Genomic DNA, 22,824 nt, shown 5'->3' with positions numbered 1-22,824 from the left:
GAGGACACAGGAGCCATTACTACAGGTAATGAGGGGAGGACAGAGGAGCCATTACTACAGGTAATGAGGGGAGGACACAGGAGCCATTACTACAGGTAATGAGAGGAGGGCAGAGGAGCCATTACTACAGGTAATGAGGGGAGGACACAGGAGCCATTACTACAGGTAATGAGAGGAGGACACAGGAGCCATTACTACAGGTAATGAGGGGCGGACACAGGAGCCATTACAGCAGGTAATGAGAGGAGGACACAGGAGCAATTACTACAGGTAATGAGGGGAGGACACAGGAGCCATTACTACAGGTAATGAGGGGAGGACAGAGGAGCCATTACTACAGGTAATGAGGGGAGGACACAGGAGCCATTACTACAGGTAATGAGAGGAGGACACAGGAGCCATTACTACAGGTAATGAGGGGAGGACACAGGAGCCATTACAGCAGGTAATGAGAGGAGGACACAGGAGCAATTACTACAGGTAATGAGGGGAGGACACAGGAGCCATTACTACAGGTAATGAGGGGAGGACAGAGGAGCCATTACTACAGGTAATGAGGGGAGGACACAGGAGCCATTACTACAGGTAATAAGAGGACACAGGAGCCATTACTACAGGTAATGAGAGGAGGACACAGGAGCCATTACTACAGGTAATGAGAGGAGGACACAGGAGCCATTACTACAGGTAATGAGAGGAGGACACAGGAGCCATTACTACAGGTAATGAGAGGAGGACACAGGAGCCATTACTACAGGTAATGAGAGGAGGACACATGAGCCATTACTACAGGTAATGAGGGGAGGACAGAGGAGCCATTACTACAGGTAATGAGGGGAGGACACAGGAGCCATTACTACAGGTAATGAGAGGAGGGCAGAGGAGCCATTACTACAGGTAATGAGGGGAGGACACAGGAGCCATTACTACAGGTAATGAGAGGAGGACACAGGAGCCATTACTACAGGTAATGAGGGGCGGACACAGGAGCCATTACAGCAGGTAATGAGAGGAGGACACAGGAGCAATTACTACAGGTAATGAGGGGAGGACACAGGAGCCATTACTACAGGTAATGAGGGGAGGACAGAGGAGCCATTACTACAGGTAATGAGGGGAGGACACAGGAGCCATTACTACAGGTAATGAGAGGAGGACACAGGAGCCATTACTACAGGTAATGAGGGGAGGACACAGGAGCCATTACAGCAGGTAATGAGAGGAGGACACAGGAGCAATTACTACAGGTAATGAGGGGAGGACACAGGAGCCATTACTACAGGTAATGAGGGGAGGACAGAGGAGCCATTACTACAGGTAATGAGGGGAGGACACAGGAGCCATTACTACAGGTAATGAGAGGACACAGGAGCCATTACTACAGGTAATGAGAGGAGGACACAGGAGCCATTACTACAGGTAATGAGGGGAGGACACAGGAGCCATTACTACAGGTAATGAGAGGAGGACACAGGAGCCATTACTACAGGTAATGAGGGGAGGACACAGGAGCCATTACTACAGGTAATTAGAGGAGGACAGAGGAGCCATTACTACAGGTAATGAGAGGAGGACAGAGGAGCCATTACTACAGGTAATGAGAGGAGGACACAGGAGCCATTACTACAGGTAATGAGAGGAGGACAGAGGAGCCATTACTACAGGTAATGAGGGGAGGACAGAGGAGCCATTACTACAGGTAATGAGGGGAGGACACAGGAGCCATTACTACAGGTAATGAGAGGAGGACACAGGAGCCATTACTACAGGTAATGAGGGGAGGACACAGGAGCCATTACTACAGGTAATGAGAGGAGGACACAGGAGCCATTACTACAGGTAATGAGGGGAGGACACAGGAGCCATTACTACAGGTAATGAGAGGAGGACAGAGGAGCCATTACTACAGGTAATGAGGGGAAGACACTGGAGCCATTACTACAGGTAATGAGGGGAGGACAGAGGAGCCATTACTACAGGTAATGAGGGGAGGACAGAGGAGTCATTACTACTGGTAATGAGAGGAGGACAGAGGAGCCATTACTACAGGTAATGAGAGGAGGACAGAGGAGCCATTACTACAGGTAATGAGGGGAGGACACAGGAGCCATTACTACAGGTAATGAGAGGAGGACACAGGAGCCATTACTACAGGTAATGAGAGGAGGACACAGGAGCCATTACTACAGGTAATGAGGGGAGGACAGAGGAGCCATTACTACAGGTAATGAGGGGAGGACACAGGAGCCATTACTACAGGTAATGAGAGGAGGACACAGGAGCCATTACTACAGGTAATGAGAGGAGGACACAGGAGCCATTACTACAGGTAATGAGGGGAGGACAGAGGAGCCATTACTACAGGTAATGAGGGGAGGACAGAGGAGCCATCACTACAGGTAATGAGGGGAGGACAGAGGAGCCATTACTACAGGTAATGAGAGGAGGACACAGGAGCCATTACTACAGGTAATGATAGGAGGACACAGGAGCCATTACTACAGGTAATGAGGGGAGGACACAGGAGCCATTACTACAGGTAATGAGAGGAGGACACAGGAGCCATTACTACAGGAAATGAGGGGAGGACACAGGAGCCATTACTACAGGTAATGAGAGGAGGACAGAGAAGCCATTACTACAGGTAATGAGAGGAGGACACAGGAGCCATTACTACAGGTAATGAGGGGAGGACACAGGAGCCATTACTACAGGTAATGGGAGGACACAGGAGCCATTACTACAGGTAATGAGGGGAGGAGAGAGGAGCCATTACTACAGGTAATGAGAGGAGGACAGAGGAGCCATTACTACAGGTAATGAGAGGAGGACACAGGAGCCATTACTACAGGTAATGAGAGGAGGACACAGGAGCCATTACTACAGGTAATGAGAGGAGGACACAGGAGCCATTACTACAGGTAATGAGGGGAGGACACAGGAGCCATTACTACAGGTAATGAGGGGAGGACAGAGGAGCCATTACTACAGGTAATGGGAGGACACAGGAGCCATTACTACAGGTAATGAGGGGAGGAGAGAGGAGCCATTACTACAGGTAATGAGAGGAGGACAGAGGAGCCATTACTACAGGTAATGAGAGGAGGACACAGGAGCCATTACTACAGGTAATGAGGGGAGGACAGAGGAGCCATTACTACAGGTAATGAGAGGAGGACACAGGAGTCATTACTACAGGTAATGAGAGGAGGACACAGGAGCCATTACTACAGGTAATGAGAGGAGGACACAGGAGCCATTACTACAGGTAATGAGAGGAGGACAGAGGAGCCATTACTACAGGTAATGAGGGGAGGACACAGGAGCCATTACTACAGGTAATGAGAGGAGGACACAGGAGCCATTACTACAGGTAATGAGGGGAGGACACAGGAGCCATTACTATAGGTAATGAGAGGAGGACACAGGAGCCATTACTACAGGTAATGAGGGGAGGACACAGGAGCCATTACTACAGGTAATGAGAGGAGGACACAGGAGCCATTACTACAGGTAATGAGGGGAGGACAGAGGAGCCATTACTACAGGTAATGAGGGGAGGACAGAGGAGCCATTACTACAGGTAATGAGGGGAGGACAGAGGAGCCATTACTACAGGTAATGAGAGGAGGACACAGGAGCCATTACTACAGGTAATGATAGGAGGACACAGGAGCCATTACTACAGGTAATGAGGGGAGGACACAGGAGCCATTACTACAGGTAATGAGAGGAGGACACAGGAGCCATTACTACAGGAAATGAGGGGAGGGCACAGGAGCCATTACTACAGGTAATGAGGGGAGGACAGAGGAGCCATTACTACAGGTAATGAGAGGAGGACACAGGAGTCATTACTACAGGTAATGAGAGGAGGACACAGGAGCCATTACTACAGGTAATGAGAGGAGGACACAGGAGCCATTACTACAGGTAATGTCAGGAGGACACAGGAGCCATTACTACAGGTAATGAGAGGAGGACACAGGAGCCATTACTACAGGTAATGAGAGGAGGACACAGGAGCCATTACTACAGGTAATGAGAGGAGGACACAGGGGCCATTACTACAGGTAATGAGAGGAGGACAGAGGAGCCATTACTACAGGTAATGAGAGGAGGACACAGGAGCCATTACTACAGGTAATGAGGGGAGGACACAGGAGCCATTACTACAGGTAATGAGGGGAGGACACAGGAGCCATTACTACAGGTAATGAGAGGAGGACACAGGAGCCGTTACTACAGGTAATGAGAGGAGGACACAGGAGCCATTACTACAGGTAATGAGAGGAGGACACAGGAGCCATTACTACAGGTAATGAGAGGAGGACACAGGAGCCATTACTACAGGTAATGAGGGGAGGACAGAGGAGCCATTACTACAGGTAATGAGGGGAGGACACAGGAGCCATTACTACAGGTAATGAGAGGAGGACACAGGAGCCATTACTACAGGTAATGAGGGGAGGACAGAGGAGCCATTACTACAGGTAATGAGGGGAGGACACAGGAGCCATTACTACAGGTAATGAGAGGAGGACAGAGGAGCCATTACTACAGGTAATGAGGGGAGGACACAGGAGCCATTACTACAGGTAATGAGAGGAGGACACAGGAGCCATTACTACAGGTAATGAGGGGAGGACACAGGAGCCATTACAACAGGTAATGAGAGGAGGACACAGGAGCAATTACTACAGGTAATGAGGGGAGGACACAGGAGCCATTACTACAGGTAATGAGGGGAGGACAGAGGAGCCATTACTACAGGTAATGAGGGGAGGACACAGGAGCCATTACTACAGGTAATGAGAGGAGGACAGAGGAGCCATTACTACAGGTAATGAGGGGAGGACAGAGGAGCCATTACTACAGGTAATGAGGGGAGGACACAGGAGCCATTACTACAGGTAATGAGAGGAGGACACAGGAGCCATTACTACAGGTAATGAGAGGAGGACACAGGAGCCATTACTACAGGTAATGAGGGGAGGACAGAGGAGCCATTACTACAGGTAATGAGGGGAGGACACAGGAGCCATTACTACAGGTAATGAGAGGAGGACACAGGAGCCATTACAACAGGTAATGAGAGGAGGACACAGGAGCCATTACTACAGGTAATGAGAGGAGGACACAGGAGCCATTACTACAGGTAATGAGAGGAGGACACAGGAGCCATTACTACAGGTAATGAGGGGAGGACACAGGAGCCATTACTACAGGTAATGAGGGGAGGACACAGGAGCCATTACTACAGGTAATGAGAGGAGGACAGAGGAGCCATTACTACAGGTAATGAAAGGAGGACAGATGAGGCATTACTACAGGTAATGAGAGGAGGACACAGGAGCCATTACTACAGGTAATGAGGGGAGGACACAGGAGCCATTACTACAGGTAATGAGAGGAGGACAGAGGAGCCATTACTACAGGTAATGAGGGGAGGACACAGGAGCCATTACTACAGGTAATGAGAGGAGGACACAGGAGCCATTACTACAGGTAATGAGAGGAGGACAGAGGAGCCATTACTACAGGTAATGAAAGGAGGACAGATGAGGCATTACTACAGGTAATGAGAGGAGGACACAGGAGCCATTACTACAGGTAATGAGAGGAGGACACAGGAGCCATTACTACAGGTAATGAGGGGAGGACACAGGAGCCATTACTACAGGTAATGAGAGGAGGACAGAGGAGCCATTACTACAGGTAATGAGGGGAGGACAGAGGAGCCATTACTACAGGTAATGAGAGGAGGACACAGGAGCCATTACTACAGGTAATGAGAGAAGGACACAGGAGCCATTACTACAGGTAATGAGAGGAGGACATAGGAGCCATTACTACAGGTAGTGAGAGGAGGACACAGGAGCCATTACTACAGGTAATGAGAGGAGGACACAGGAGCCATTACTACAGGTAATGAGAGGAGGACACAGGAGCCATTACTACAGGTAATGAGAGGAGGACACAGGAGCCATTACTACAGGTAATGAGAGGAGGACACAGGAGCCATTACTACAGGTAATGAGAGGAGGACACAGGAGCCATTACTACAGGTAATGAGGGGAGGACACAGGAGCCATTACTACAGGTAATGAGGGGAGGACACAGGAGCCATTACTACAGGTAATGAGAGGAGGACACAGGAGCCATTACTACAGGTAATGAGAGGAGGACATAGGAGCCATTACTACAGGTAATGAGGGGAGGACACAGGAGCCATTACTACAGGTAATGAGGGGAGGACACAGGAGCCATTACTACAGGTAATGAGAGGAGGACACAGGAGCCATTACTACAGGTAATGAGAGGAGGACAGAGGAGCCATTACTACAGGTAATGAGAGGAGGACAGAGGAGCCATTACTACAGGTAATGAGGGGAGGACACAGGAGCCATTACTACAGGTAATGAGGGGAGGACACAGGAGCCATTACTACAGGTAATGAGGGGAGGACACAGGAGCCATTACTACAGGTAATGAGAGGAGGACAGAGGAGCCATTACTACAGGTAATGAAAGGAGGACAGATGAGCCATTACTACAGGTAATGAGGGGAGGACACAGGAGTCATTACTACAGGTAATGAGAGGAGGACAGAGGAGCCATTACTACAGGTAATGAGAGGAGGACACAGGAGCCATTACTACAGGTAATGAGAGGAGGACACAGGAGCCATTACTACAGGTAATGAGGGGAGGACACAGGAGCCATTACTACAGGTAATGAGAGGAGGACAGAGGAGCCATTACTACAGGTAATGAGAGGAGGACACAGGAGCCATTACTACAGGTAATGAGGGGAGGACACAGGAGCCATTACTACAGGTAATGAGAGGAGGACACAGGAGCCATTACTACAGGTAATGAGGGGAGGACATAGGAGCCATTACTACAGGTAGTGAGAGGAGGACACAGGAGCCATTACTACAGGTAATGAGAGGAGGACACAGGAGCCATTACTACAGGTAATGAGGGGAGGACACAGGAGCCATTACTACAGGTAATGAGAGGAGGACAGAGGAGCCATTACTACAGGTAATGAGAGGAGGACATAGGAGCCATTACTACAGGTAGTGAGAGGAGGACACAGGAGCCATTACTACAGGTAATGAGGGGAGGACACAGGAGCCATTACTACAGGTAATGAGAGGAGGACACAGGAGCCATTACTACAGGTAATGAGAGGAGGACATAGGAGCCATTACTACAGGTAGTGAGAGGAGGACACAGGAGCCATTACTACAGGTAATGAGAGGAGGACACAGGAGCCATTACTACAGGTAATGAGAGGAGGACACAGGAGCCATTACTACAGGTAATGAGAGGAGGACACAGGAGCCATTACTACAGGTAATGAGAGGAGGACACAGGAGCCATTACTACAGGTAATGAGAGGAGGACAGAGGAGCCATTACTACAGGTAATGAGGGGAGGACACAGGAGCCATTACTACAGGTAATGAGGGGAGGACACAGGAGCCATTACTACAGGTAATGAGGGGAGGACACAGGAGCCATTACTACAGGTAATGAGAGGAGGACATAGGAGCCATTACTACAGGTAATGAGGGGAGGACACAGGAGCCATTACTACAGGTAATGAGAGGAGGACAGAGGAGCCATTACTACAGGTAATGAGAGGAGGACACAGGAGCCATTACTACAGGTAATGAGGGGAGGACACAGGAGCCATTACTACAGGTAATGAGAGGAGGACACAGGAGCCATTACTACAGGTAATGAGAGGAGGACAGATGAGCCATTACTACAGGTAATGAGAGGAGGACACAGGAGCCATTACTACAGGTAATGAGGGGAGGACACAGGAGCCATTACTACAGGTAATGAGAGGAGGACACAGGAGCCATTACTACAGGTAATGAGGGGAGGACAGAGGAGCCATTACTACAGGTAATGAGGGGAGGACAGAGGAGCCATTACTACAGGTAACGAGGGGAGGACACAGGAGCCATTACTACAGGTAATGAGAGGAGGACACAGGAGCCATTACTACAGGTAATAAGGGGAGGACAGAGGAGCCATTACTACAGGTAATGAGGGGAGGACAGAGGAGCCATTACTACAGGTAATAAGGGGAGGACAGAGGAGCCATTACTACAGGTAATGAGGGGAGGACAGAGGAGCCATTACTACAGGTAAGGAGAGGAGGACACAGGAGCCATTACTACAGGTAATGAGAGGAGGACAGAGGAGCCATTACTACAGGTAATGAGGGGAGGACACAGGAGCCATTACTACAGGTAATGAGGGGAGGACACAGGAGCCATTACTACAGGTAATGAGAGGAGGACAGAGGAGCTATTACTACAGGTAATGAGAGGAGGACAGAGGAGCTATTACTACAGGTAATGAGAGGAGGACACAGGAGCCATTACTACAGGTAATGATTGGAGGAAAGAGGGGCCATTACTACAGGTAATGAGGGGAGGACACAGGAGCCATTACTACAGGTAATGAGGGGAGGACACAGGAGCCATTACTACAGGTAATGAGGGGAGGACATAGGAGCCATTACTACAGGTAATGAGAGGAGGACACAGGAGCCATTACTACAGGTAATGAGAGGAGGACATAGGAGCCATTACTACAGGTAATGAGGGGAGGACACAGGAGCCATTACTACAGGTAATGAGGGGAGGACACAGGAGCCATTACTACAGGTAATGAGAGGAGGACACAGGAGCCATTACTACAGGTAATGAGAGGAGGACAGAGGAGCCATTACTACAGGTAATGAGAGGAGGACACAGGAGCCATTACTACAGGTAATGAGGGGAGGACACAGGAGCCATTACTACAGGTAATGAGGGGAGGACAGAGGAGCCATTACTACAGGTAATGAGAGGAGGACAGAGGAGCCATTACTACAGGTAATGAGGGGAGGACAGAGGAGCCATTACTACAGGTAATGAGGGGAGGACACAGGAGCCATTACTACAGGTAATGAGGGGAGGACAGAGGAGCCATTACTACAGGTAATGAGAGGAGGACAGAGGAGCCATTACTACAGGTAATGAGGGGAGGACACAGGAGCCATTACTACAGGTAATGAGGGGAGGACACAGGAGCCATTACTACAGGTAATGAGGGGAGGACACAGGAGCCATTACTACAGGTAATGAGAGGAGGACAGAGGAGCCATTACTACAGGTAATGAAAGGAGGACAGATGAGCCATTACTACAGGTAATGAGAGGAGGACACAGGAGCCATTACTACAGGTAATGAGGGGAGGACACAGGAGCCATTACTACAGGTAATGAGAGGAGGACAGAGGAGCCATTACTACAGGTAATGAGAGGAGGACATAGGAGCCATTACTACAGGTAGTGAGAGGAGGACACAGGAGCCATTACTACAGGTAATGAGAGGAGGACACAGGAGCCATTACTACAGGTAATGAGGGGAGGACACAGGAGCCATTACTACAGGTAATGAGAGGAGGACAGAGGAGCCATTACTACAGGTAATGAGAGGAGGACATAGGAGCCATTACTACAGGTAGTGAGAGGAGGACACAGGAGCCATTACTACAGGTAATGAGGGGAGGACACAGGAGCCATTACTACAGGTAATGAGAGGAGGACACAGGAGCCATTACTACAGGTAATGAGAGGAGGACATAGGAGCCATTACTACAGGTAGTGAGAGGAGGACACAGGAGCCATTACTACAGGTAATGAGAGGAGGACACAGGAGCCATTACTACAGGTAATGAGAGGAGGACACAGGAGCCATTACTACAGGTAATGAGAGGAGGACAGAGGAGCCATTACTACAGGTAATGAGGGGAGGACACAGGAGCCATTACTACAGGTAATGAGGGGAGGACACAGGAGCCATTACTACAGGTAATGAGGGGAGGACACAGGAGCCATTACTACAGGTAATGAGAGGAGGACATAGGAGCCATTACTACAGGTAATGAGGGGAGGACACAGGAGCCATTACTACAGGTAATGAGAGGAGGACAGAGGAGCCATTACTACAGGTAATGAGAGGAGGACACAGGAGCCATTACTACAGGTAATGAGGGGAGGACACAGGAGCCATTACTACAGGTAATGAGAGGAGGACACAGGAGCCATTACTACAGGTAATGAGAGGAGGACAGATGAGCCATTACTACAGGTAATGAGAGGAGGACACAGGAGCCATTACTACAGGTAATGAGGGGAGGACACAGGAGCCATTACTACAGGTAATGAGAGGAGGACACAGGAGCCATTACTACAGGTAATGAGGGGAGGACAGAGGAGCCATTACTACAGGTAATGAGGGGAGGACAGAGGAGCCATTACTACAGGTAACGAGGGGAGGACACAGGAGCCATTACTACAGGTAATGAGAGGAGGACACAGGAGCCATTACTACAGGTAATAAGGGGAGGACAGAGGAGCCATTACTACAGGTAATGAGGGGAGGACAGAGGAGCCATTACTACAGGTAATAAGGGGAGGACAGAGGAGCCATTACTACAGGTAATGAGGGGAGGACAGAGGAGCCATTACTACAGGTAAGGAGAGGAGGACACAGGAGCCATTACTACAGGTAATGAGAGGAGGACAGAGGAGCCATTAATACAGGTAATGAGGGGAGGACACAGGAGCCATTACTACAGGTAATGAGAGGAGGACACAGGAGCCATTACTACAGGTAATGAGGGGAGGACACAGGAGCCATTACTACAGGTAATGAGAGGAGGACAGAGGAGCTATTACTACAGGTAATGAGAGGAGGACAGAGGAGCTATTACTACAGGTAATGAGAGGAGGACAAAGGAGCCATTACTACAGGTAATGATTGGAGGAAAGAGGGGCCATTACTACAGGTAATGAGGGGAGGACACAGGAGCCATTACTACAGGTAATGAGGGGAGGACACAGGAGCCATTACTACAGGTAATGAGGGGAGGACATAGGAGCCATTACTACAGGTAATGAGAGGAGGACACAGGAGCCATTACTACAGGTAATGAGAGGAGGACACAGGAGCCATTACTACAGGTAATGAGAGGAGGACACAGGAGCCATTACTACAGGTAATGGGAGGACACAGGAGCCATTACTACAGGTAATGAGAGGAGGACAGAGGAGCCATTACTACAGGTAATGAGGGGAGGACACAGGAGCCATTACTACAGGTAATGAGAGGAGGACACAGGAGCCATTACTACAGGTAATGAGAGGAGGATACAGGAGCCATTACTACAGGTAATGAGAGGAGGACACAGGAGCCATTACTACAGGTAATGAGAGGAGGACACAGGAGCCATTACTACAGGTAATGAGAGGAGGACACAGGAGCCATTACTACAGGTAATGAGGGGAGGACACAGGAGCCATTACTACAGGTAATGAGAGGAGGACACAGGAGCCATTACTACAGGTAATGAGAGGAGGACACAGGAGCCATTACTACAGGTAACGAGAGGAGGACACAGGAGCCATTACTACAGGTAATGAGAGGAGGACACAGGAGCCATTACTACAGGTAATGAGAGGAGGACAGAGGAGCCATTACTACAGGTAATGAGAGGAGGACAGAGGAGCCATTACTACAGGTAATGAGAGGACACAGGAGCCATTTCTACAGGTAATGAGAGGAGGACACAGGAGCCATTACTACAGGTAATGAGGGGAGGACACAGGAGCCATTACTACAGGTAATGAGGGGAGGACACAGGAGCCATTACTACAGGTAATGAGAGGAGGACACAGGAGCCATTACTACAGGAAATGAGGGGAGGACACAGGAGCCATTACTACAGGTAATGAGAGGAGGACAGAGGAGCCATTACTACAGGTAATGAGAGGAGGACACAGGAGTCATTACTACAGGTAATGAGAGGAGGACACAGGAGCCATCACTACAGGTAATGAGGGGGGAGGACACAGGAGCCATTACTACAGGTAATGAGGGGAGGACACAGGAGCCATTACTACAGGTAATGAGGGGAGGACACAGGAGCCATTACTACAGGTAATGAGAGGAGGACACAGGAGCCATTACTACAGGTAATGAGAGGAGGACACAGGGGCCATTACTACAGGTAATGAGAGGAGGACAGAGGAGCCATTACTACAGGTAATGAGGGGAGGACACAGGAGCCATTACTACAGGTAATGAGAGGAGGACACAGGAGCCATTACTACAGGTAATGAGAGGAGGACACAGGAGCCATTACTACAGGTAATGAGAGGAGGACACAGGAGCCATTACTACAGGTAATGAGAGGAGGACAGAGGAGCCATTACTACAGGTAATGAGGGGAGGACAGAGGAGCCATTACTACAGGTAATGAGGGGAGGACAGAGGAGCCATTACTACAGGTAATGAGAGGAGGACACAGGAGCCATTACTACAGGTAATGAGGGGAGGACAGAGGAGCCATTACTACAGGTAATGAGGGGAGGACACAGGAGCCATTACTACAGGTAATGAGAGGAGGGCAGAGGAGCCATTACTACAGGTAATGAGGGGAGGACACAGGAGCCATTACTACAGGTAATGATAGGAGGACACAGGAGCCATTACTACAGGTAATGAGGGGAGGACACAGGAGCCATTACAACAGGTAATGAGAGGAGGACACAGGAGCCATTACTACAGGTAATGAGGGGAGGACACAGGAGCCATTACTACAGGTAATGAGGGGAGGACAGAGGAGCCATTACTACAGGTAATGAGGGGAGGACACAGGAGCCATTACTACAGGTAATGAGGGGAGGACACAGGAGCCATTACTACAGGTAATGAGGGGAGGACACAGGAGCCATTACTACAGGTAATGAGGGGAGGACAGAGGAGCCATTACTACAGGTAATGAGGGGAGGACACAGGAGCCATTACTACAGGTAATGAGAGGAGGACACAGGAGCCATTACTACAGGTAATGAGGGGAGGACACAGGAGCCATTACTACAGGTAATGAGGGGAGGACACAGGAGCCATTACTACAGGTAATGAGAGGAGGACACAGGAGCCATTACAACAGGTAATGAGAGGAGGACACAGGAGCCATTACTACAGGTAATGAGAGGAGGACACAGGAGCCATTACTACAGGTAATGAGAGGAGGACACAGGAGCCATTACTACAGGTAATGAGGGGAGGACACAGGAGCCATTACTACAGGTAATGAGGGGAGGACACAGGAGCCATTACTACAGGTAATGAGGGGAGGACAGAGGAGCCATTACTACAGGTAATGAGGGGAGGACACAGGAGCCATTACTACAGGTAATGAGAGGAGGACACAGGAGCCATTACTACAGGTAATGAGAGGAGGACAGAGGAGCCATTACTACAGGTAATGAAAGGAGGACAGAGGAGCCATTACTACAGGTAATGAGGGGAGGACAGAGGAGCCATTACTACAGGTAATGAGAGGAGGACACAGGAGCCATTACTACAGGTAATGAGGGGAGGACAGAGGAGCCATTACTACAGGTAATGAGGGGAGGACAGAGGAGCCATTACTACAGGTAATGAGAGGAGGACACAGGAGCCATTACTACAGGTAATGAGGGGAGGACAGAGGAGCCATTACTACAGGTAATGAGAGGAGGACACAGGAGCCATTACTACAGGTAATGAGAGGAGGACACAGGAGCCATTACTACAGGTAATGAGAGGAGGACACAGGAGCCATTACTACAGGTAATGAGGGGAGGACACAGGAGCCATTACTACAGGTAATGAGAGGAGGACAGAGGAGCCATTACTACAGGTAATGAGAGGAGGACACAGGAGCCATTACTACAGGTAATGAGAGAAGGACACAGGAGCCATTACTACAGGTAATGAGAGGAGGACACAGAAACCATTACTACAGGTAATGAGAGGAGGACATAGGAGCCATTACTACAGGTAGTGAGAGGAGGACACAGGAGCCATTACTACAGGTAATGAGAGGAGGACACAGGAGCCATTACTACAGGTAATGAGAGGAGGACACAGGAGCCATTACTACAGGTAATGAGAGGAGGACACAGGAGCCATTACTACAGGTAATGAGAGGAGGACACAGGAGCCATTACTACAGGTAATGAGGGGAGGACACAGGAGCCATTACTACAGGTAATGAGGGGAGGACACAGGAGCCATTACTACAGGTAATGAGAGGAGGACACAGGAGCCATTACTACAGGTAATGAGAGGAGGACAGAGGAGCCATTACTACAGGTAATGAAAGGAGGACAGATGAGCCATTACTACAGGTAATGAGAGGAGGACACAGGAGCCATTACTACAGGTAATGAGAGGAGGACAGAGAAGCCATTACTACAGGTAATGAGGGGAGGACACAGGAGCCATTACTACAGGTAATGAGAGGAGGACACAGGAGCCATTACTACAGGTAATGAGAGGAGGACACAGGAGCCATTACTACAGGTAATGAGAGGAGGACATAGGAGCCATTACTACAGGTAGTGAGAGGAGGACAGAGGAGACATTATTACAGGTAATGAGAGGAGGACACAGGAGCCATTACTACAGGTAATGAGAGGAGGACACAGGAGCCATTACTACAGGTAATGAGAGGAGGACAGAGGAGCCATTACTACAGGTAATGAGGGGAGGACACAGGAGCCATTACTACAGGTAATGAGGGGAGGACAGAGGAGCCATTAATACAGGTAATGAGGGGAGGACACAGGAGCCATTACTACAGGTAATGAGAGGAGGACACAGGAGCCATTACTACAGGTAATGAGGGGAGGACACAGGAGCCATTACTACAGGTAATGAGAGGAGGACAGAGGAGCTATTACTACAGGTAATGAGAGGAGGACAGAGGAGCTATTACTACAGGTAATGAGAGGAGGACAAAGGAGCCATTACTACAGGTAATGATTGGAGGAAAGAGGGGCCATTACTACAGGTAATGAGGGGAGGACACAGGAGCCATTACTACAGGTAATGAGGGGAGGACACAGGAGCCATTACTACAGGTAATGAGGGGAGGACATAGGAGCCATTACTACAGGTAATGAGAGGAGGACACAGGAGCCATTACTACAGGTAATGAGAGGAGGACACAGGAGCCATTACTACAGGTAATGAGAGGAGGACACAGGAGCCATTACTACAGGTAATGGGAGGACACAGGAGCCATTACTACAGGTAATGAGAGGAGGACAGAGGAGCCATTACTACAGGTAATGAGGGGAGGACACAGGAGCCATTACTACAGGTAATGAGAGGAGGACACAGGAGCCATTACTACAGGTAATGAGGGGAGGACACAGGAGCCATTACTACAGGTAATGAGAGGAGGACACAGGAGCCATTACTACAGGTAATGAGAGGAGGACACAGGAGCCATTACTACAGGTAACGAGAGGAGGACACAGGAGCCATTACTACAGGTAATGAGAGGAGGACACAGGAGCCATTACTACAGGTAATGAGAGGAGGACAGAGGAGCCATTACTACAGGTAATGAGAGGAGGACAGAGGAGCCATTACTACAGGTAATGAGAGGACACAGGAGCCATTTCTACAGGTAATGAGAGGAGGACACAGGAGCCATTACTACAGGTAATGAGGGGAGGACACAGGAGCCATTACTACAGGTAATGAGGGGAGGACACAGGAGCCATTACTACAGGTAATGAGAGGAGGACACAGGAGCCATTACTACAGGAAATGAGGGGAGGACACAGGAGCCATTACTACAGGTAATGAGAGGAGGACAGAGGAGCCATTACTACAGGTAATGAGAGGAGGACACAGGAGTCATTACTACAGGTAATGAGAGGAGGACACAGGAGCCATCACTACAGGTAATGAGGGGGGAGGACACAGGAGCCATTACTACAGGTAATGAGGGGAGGACACAGGAGCCATTACTACAGGTAATGAGGGGAGGACACAGGAGCCATTACTACAGGTAATGAGAGGAGGACACAGGAGCCATTACTACAGGTAATGAGAGGAGGACACAGGGGCCATTACTACAGGTAATGAGAGGAGGACAGAGGAGCCATTACTACAGGTAATGAGGGGAGGACACAGGAGCCATTACTACAGGTAATGAGAGGAGGACACAGGAGCCATTACTACAGGTAATGAGAGGAGGACACAGGAGCCATTACTACAGGTAATGAGAGGAGGACACAGGAGCCATTACTACAGGTAATGAGAGGAGGACAGAGGAGCCATTACTACAGGTAATGAGGGGAGGACAGAGGAGCCATTACTACAGGTAATGAGGGGAGGACAGAGGAGCCATTACTACAGGTAATGAGAGGAGGACACAGGAGCCATTACTACAGGTAATGAGGGGAGGACAGAGGAGCCATTACTACAGGTAATGAGGGGAGGACACAGGAGCCATTACTACAGGTAATGAGAGGAGGGCAGAGGAGCCATTACTACAGGTAATGAGGGGAGGACACAGGAGCCATTACTACAGGTAATGATAGGAGGACACAGGAGCCATTACTACAGGTAATGAGGGGAGGACACAGGAGCCATTACTACAGGTAATGAGGGGAGGACAGAGGAGCCATTACTACAGGTAATGAGGGGAGGACACAGGAGCCATTACTACAGGTAATGAGGGGAGGACACAGGAGCCATTACTACAGGTAATGAGGGGAGGACACAGGAGCCATTACTACAGGTAATGAGGGGAGGACAGAGGAGCCATTACTACAGGTAATGAGGGGAGGACACAGGAGCCATTACTACAGGTAATGAGAGGAGGACACAGGAGCCATTACTACAGGTAATGAGGGGAGGACACAGGAGCCATTACTACAGGTAATGAGGGGAGGACACAGGAGCCATTACTACAGGTAATGAGAGGAGGACACAGGAGCCATTACAACAGGTAATGAGAGGAGGACACAGGAGCCATTACTACAGGTAATGAGAGGAGGACACAGGAGCCATTACTACAGGTAATGAGAGGAGGACACAGGAGCCATTACTACAGGTAATGAGGGGAGGACACAGGAGCCATTACTACAGGTAATGAGGGGAGGACACAGGAGCCATTACTACAGGTAATGAGGGGAGGACAGAGGAGCCATTACTACAGGTAATGAGGGGAGGACACAGGAGCCATTACTACAGGTAATGAGAGGAGGACACAGGAGCCATTACTACAGGTAATGAGAGGAGGACAGAGGAGCCATTACTACAGGTAATGAAAGGAGGACAGAGGAGCCATTACTACAGGTAATGAGGGGAGGACAGAGGAGCCATTACTACAGGTAATGAGAGGAGGACACAGGAGCCATTACTACAGGTAATGAGGGGAGGACAGAGGAGCCATTACTACAGGTAATGAGGGGAGGACAGAGGAGCCATTACTACAGGTAATGAGAGGAGGACACAGGAGCCATTACTACAGGTAATGAGGGGAGGACAGAGGAGCCATTACTACAGGTAATGAGAGGAGGACACAGGAGCCATTACTACAGGTAATGAGAGGAGGACACAGGAGCCATTACTACAGGTAATGAGAGGAGGACACAGGAGCCATTACTACAGGTAATGAGGGGAGGACACAGGAGCCATTACTACAGGTAATGAGAGGAGGACAGAGGAGCCATTACTACAGGTAATGAGAGGAGGACACAGGAGCCATTACTACAGGTAATGAGAGAAGGACACAGGAGCCATTACTACAGGTAATGAGAGGAGGACACAGAAACCATTACTACAGGTAATGAGAGGAGGACATAGGAGCCATTACTACAGGTAGTGAGAGGAGGACACAGGAGCCATTACTACAGGTAATGAGAGGAGGACACAGGAGCCATTACTACAGGTAATGAGAGGAGGACACAGGAGCCATTACTACAGGTAATGAGAGGAGGACACAGGAGCCATTACTACAGGTAATGAGAGGAGGACACAGGAGCCATTACTACAGGTAATGAGGGGAGGACACAGGAGCCATTACTACAGGTAATGAGGGGAGGACACAGGAGCCATTACTACAGGTAATGAGAGGAGGACACAGGAGCCATTACTACAGGTAATGAGAGGAGGACAGAGGAGCCATTACTACAGGTAATGAAAGGAGGACAGATGAGCCATTACTACAGGTAATGAGAGGAGGACACAGGAGCCATTACTACAGGTAATGAGAGGAGGACAGAGAAGCCATTACTACAGGTAATGAGGGGAGGACACAGGAGCCATTACTACAGGTAATGAGAGGAGGACACAGGAGCCATTACTACAGGTAATGAGAGGAGGACACAGGAGCCATTACTACAGGTAATGAGAGGAGGACATAGGAGCCATTACTACAGGTAGTGAGAGGAGGACAGAGGAGACATTATTACAGGTAATGAGAGGAGGACACAGGAGCCATTACTACAGGTAATGAGAGGAGGACACAGGAGCCATTACTACAGGTAATGAGAGGAGGACAGAGGAGCCATTACTACAGGTAATGAGGGGAGGACACAGGAGCCATTACTACAGGTAATGAGAGGAGGACACAGGAGCCATTACTACAGGTAATGAGGGGAGGACACAGGAGCCATTACTACAGGTAATGAGAGGAGGACACAGGAGCCATTACTACAGGTAATGAGAGGAGGACACAGGAGCCATTACTACAGGTAATGAGAGGAGGACAGAGGAGCCATTACTACAGGTAATGAGGGGAGGACACAGGAGCCATTACTACAGGTAATGAGGGGAGGACACAGGAGCCATTACTACAGGTAATGAGGGGAGGACACAGGAGCCATTACTACAGGTAAGGAGAGGAGGACACAGGAGCCATTACTACAGGTAATGAGGGGAGGACAGAGGAGCCATTACTACAGGTAATGAGAGGAGGACAGAGGAGTCATTACTACAGGTAATGAGAGGAGGACAGAGGAGCCATTACTACAGGTAATGAGAGGAGGACAGAGGAGCCATTACTACAGGTAATGAGGGGAGGACACAGGACCCATTACTACAGGTAATGAGAGGACACAGGAGCCATTACTACAGGTAATGAGGGGAGGACACAGGAGCCATTACTACAGGTAATGAGAGGACACAGGAGCCATTACTACAGGTAATGAGGGGAGGACACAGGAGCCATTACTACAGGTAATGAGGGGAGGACAGAGGAGCCATTACTACAGGTAATGAGGGGAGGACACAGGAGCCATTACTACAGGTAATGAGAGGAGGACACAGGAGCCATTACTACAGGTAATGAGGGGAGGACAGAGGAGCCATTACTACAGGTAATGAGGGGAGGACACAGGAGCCATTACTACAGGTAATGAAAGGAGGACAGAGGAGCCATTACTACAGGTAATGAGAGGAGGACAGAGGAGTCATTACTACAGGTAATGAGAGGAGGACAGAGGAGCCATTACTAAAGGTAATGAGGGGAGGACACAGGAGCCATTACTACAGGTAATGAGAGGAGGACAGAGGAGCCATTACTACAGGTAATGAGGGGAGGACACAGGAGCCATTACTACAGGTAATGAGGGGAGGACAGAGGAGCCATTACTACAGGTAATGAGGGGAGGACACAGGAGCCATTACTACAGGTAATGAGGGGAGGACACAGGAGCCATTACTACAGGTAATGAGGGGAGGACAGAGGAGCCATTACTACAGGTAATGAGGGGAGGACACAGGAGCCATTACTACAGGTAATGAGGGGAGGACACAGGAGCCATTACTACAGGTAATGAGGGGAGGACACAGGAGCCATTACTACAGGTAATGAGAGGAGGACAGAGGAGCCATTACTACAGGTAATGAGGGGAGGACACAGGAGCCATTACTACAGGTAATGAGTGGAGGACAGAGGAGCCATTACTACAGGTAATGAGGGGAGGACACAGGAGCCATTACTACAGGTAACGAGGGGAGGACACAGGAGCCATTACTACAGGTAATGAGGGGAGGACACAGGAGCCATTACTACAGGTAATGAGGGGAGGACACAGGAGCCATTACTACAGGTAATGAGAGGAGGACAGAGGAGCCATTACTACAGGTAATGAGAGGAGGACACAGGAGCCATTACTACAGGTAATGAGAGGAGGACACAGGAGCCATTACTACAGGTAATGAGGGGAGGACACAGGAGCCATTACTACAGGTAACGAGGGGAGGACACAGGAGCCATTACTACAGGTAATGAGGGGAGGACACAGGAGCCATTACTACAGGTAATGAGGGGAGGACACAGGAGCCATTACTACAGGTAATGAGGGGAGGACAGATGAGCCATTACTACAGGTAATGACGGGAGGACAGAGGAGCCATTACTACAGGTAATGAGAGGAGGACACAGGAGCCATTACTACAGGTAATGAGGGGAGGACAGAGGAGCCATTACTACAGGTAATGAGAGGAGGACACAGGAGCCATTACTACAGGTAATGAGAGGAGGACAGAGGAGCCATTACTACAGGTAATGAGAGGAGGACACAGGAGCCATTACTACAGGTAATAATAATAATAATAATAATTCCTTTATTTATATAGCACACACAGATTACGCAGCGCTGCACAAGCATGTCAAATTGGTCCCTGTCCCCAAGGGGCTCACAATCTAAACAACCTAACAGTATGTTTTGAAGTGTGGGAGGAAACCGGAGTACCCGGAGGAAACCCACGCAAACACGGAGAGAACATACAAACTCTTTGCAGATGTTGACCTGGGTGGGATTCGAACCCAGGACCCCAGTGCTGCAAGGCAGATGTGCTACTCACTCAGCCACCGTGCCGCCCTACTACAGGTAATGAGGGGAGGACAGAGGAGCCATTACTACAGGTAATGAGGGGAGGACAGAGGAGCCATTACTACAGGTAATGAGGGGAGGACACAGGAGACAATACTACAGGTAATGAGGGGAGGACACAGGAGCCATTACTACAGGTAATGAGAGGAGGACAGAGGAGCCATTACTACAGGTAATGAGAGGAGGACAGAGGAGCCATTACTACAGGTAATGAGAGGAGGACAGTGAAGCCATTACTACAGGTAATGAGAGGAGGACAGAGGAGCCATTACTACAGGTAATGAGAGGAGGACAGAGGAGCCATTACTACAGGTAATGAGAGGAGGACAGAGGAGCCATTACTACAGGTAATGAGGGGAGGACAGAGGAGCCATTACTACAGGTAATGAGGGGAGGACACAGGAGCCATTACTACAGGTAATGAGGGGAGGACACAGGAGCCATTACTACAGGTAATGAGAGGAGGACACAGGAGCCATTACTACAGGTAATGAGGGGAGGACACAGGAGCCATTACTACAGGTAATGAGAGGAGGACACAGGAGCCATTACTACAGGCAATGAGAGGAGGACACAGGAGCCATTACTACAGGTAATGAGGGGAGGACACAGGAGCCATTACTACAGGTAATGAGAGGAGGACACAGGAGCCATTACCACAGGTAATGAGAGGAGGACACAGGAGCCATTACTACAGGTAATGGGAGGAGGACAGAGGAGCCATTACTACAGGTAACGAGGGGAGGACACAGGAGCCATTACTACAGGTAACGAGGGGAGGACACAGGAGCCATTACTACAGGTAATGAGGGGAGGACACACGAGCCATTACTACAGGTAATGAGGGGAGGACAGAGGAGCCATTACTACAGGTAATGAGAGGAGGACAGAGGAGCCATTACCACAGGTAATGAGAGGAGGACAGAGGAGCCATTACTACAGGTAATGGGAGGAGGACAGAGGAGCCATTACTACAGGTAATGAGAGGAGGACAGAGGAGCCATTACCACAGGTAATGAGAGGAGGACACAGGAGCCATTACTACAGGTAATGAGGGGAGGACACAGGAGCCTTTACTACAGGTAATGAGGGGGAGGACACAGGAGCCATTACTACAGGTAATGAGAGGAGGACAGAGGAGCCATTACTACAGGTAATGAGAGGAGGACACAGGAGCCATTACTACAGGTAATGAGAGGAGGACAGAGAAGCCATTACTACAGGAAATGAGAGGAGGACACAGGAACCATTACTACAGGTAATGAGGGGAGGACACAGGAACCATTACTACAGGTAATGAGAGGAGGACAGAGGAGCCATTACTACAGGTAATGAGAGGAGGACAGAGGAGCCATTACTACAGGTAATGAGAGGAGGACAGAGGAGCCATTACTACAGGTAATGAGGGGAGGACACAGGAGCCATTACTACAGGTAATGAGAGGAGGACACAGGAGCCATTACTACAGGTAATGAGGGGAGGACACAGGAGCCATTACTACAGGTAATGGGAGGACACAGGAGCCATTACTACAGGTAATGGGAGGACACAGGAGCCATTACTACAGGTAATGCCACTTTATACTACATGACGGCCCGCTGTATGTATTTTATACTAAATGGCGGCATGCTGTATGCATCTTATACTTCATGGCAGCACGCTGTATGTATTTTATACTATATGGTGGCGCGCTGTATGCATTTTATACTACATGGCGGCATTCTGTATGCATTTTGTTGTACATGTTGGCACACTGTATGCATTTTGTACTACATGGCGGCACGCTATATGCATTTTGTACTACACAATGGCATGCCGTATGCATTTTATACCACATGGCGGCACGCTGTATGCATTTTATACAACATGGCGGCACGCTGTATGCATTTTATACTGCATTGCGAAATGCTGTATGCATTTTATACTGTATGGCAGCACGCTGTATCTATTTTATACTACATGGTGGCATGATGTATCTATTTTCTACACTGCATCTGATTTAATACATATATGGGGGGGTGTCTCTCTATGGCTCGCCTCGGGCAGAAAGGCTT

General features: G+C 49.4%; 1 protein-coding gene across 1 annotated transcript in view; it reads right to left on the bottom strand.

The window, feature by feature from the left end:
- Positions 1-22,824, bottom strand: part of C8A (complement C8 alpha chain) — a 109,074-nt gene that overhangs the window by 68,489 nt on the left and 17,761 nt on the right. The gene's annotated exons all lie outside the window — the stretch shown is intronic.

This window comes from Engystomops pustulosus, chromosome 10, assembly GCF_040894005.1.
Source record: "Engystomops pustulosus chromosome 10, aEngPut4.maternal, whole genome shotgun sequence".
In the NCBI taxonomy this organism is placed as follows: domain Eukaryota; kingdom Metazoa; phylum Chordata; class Amphibia; order Anura; family Leptodactylidae; genus Engystomops; species Engystomops pustulosus.
The sequence above is the reverse complement of the archived record's forward strand: the minus strand, read 5'-3'. Positions and strand labels throughout refer to the sequence as shown.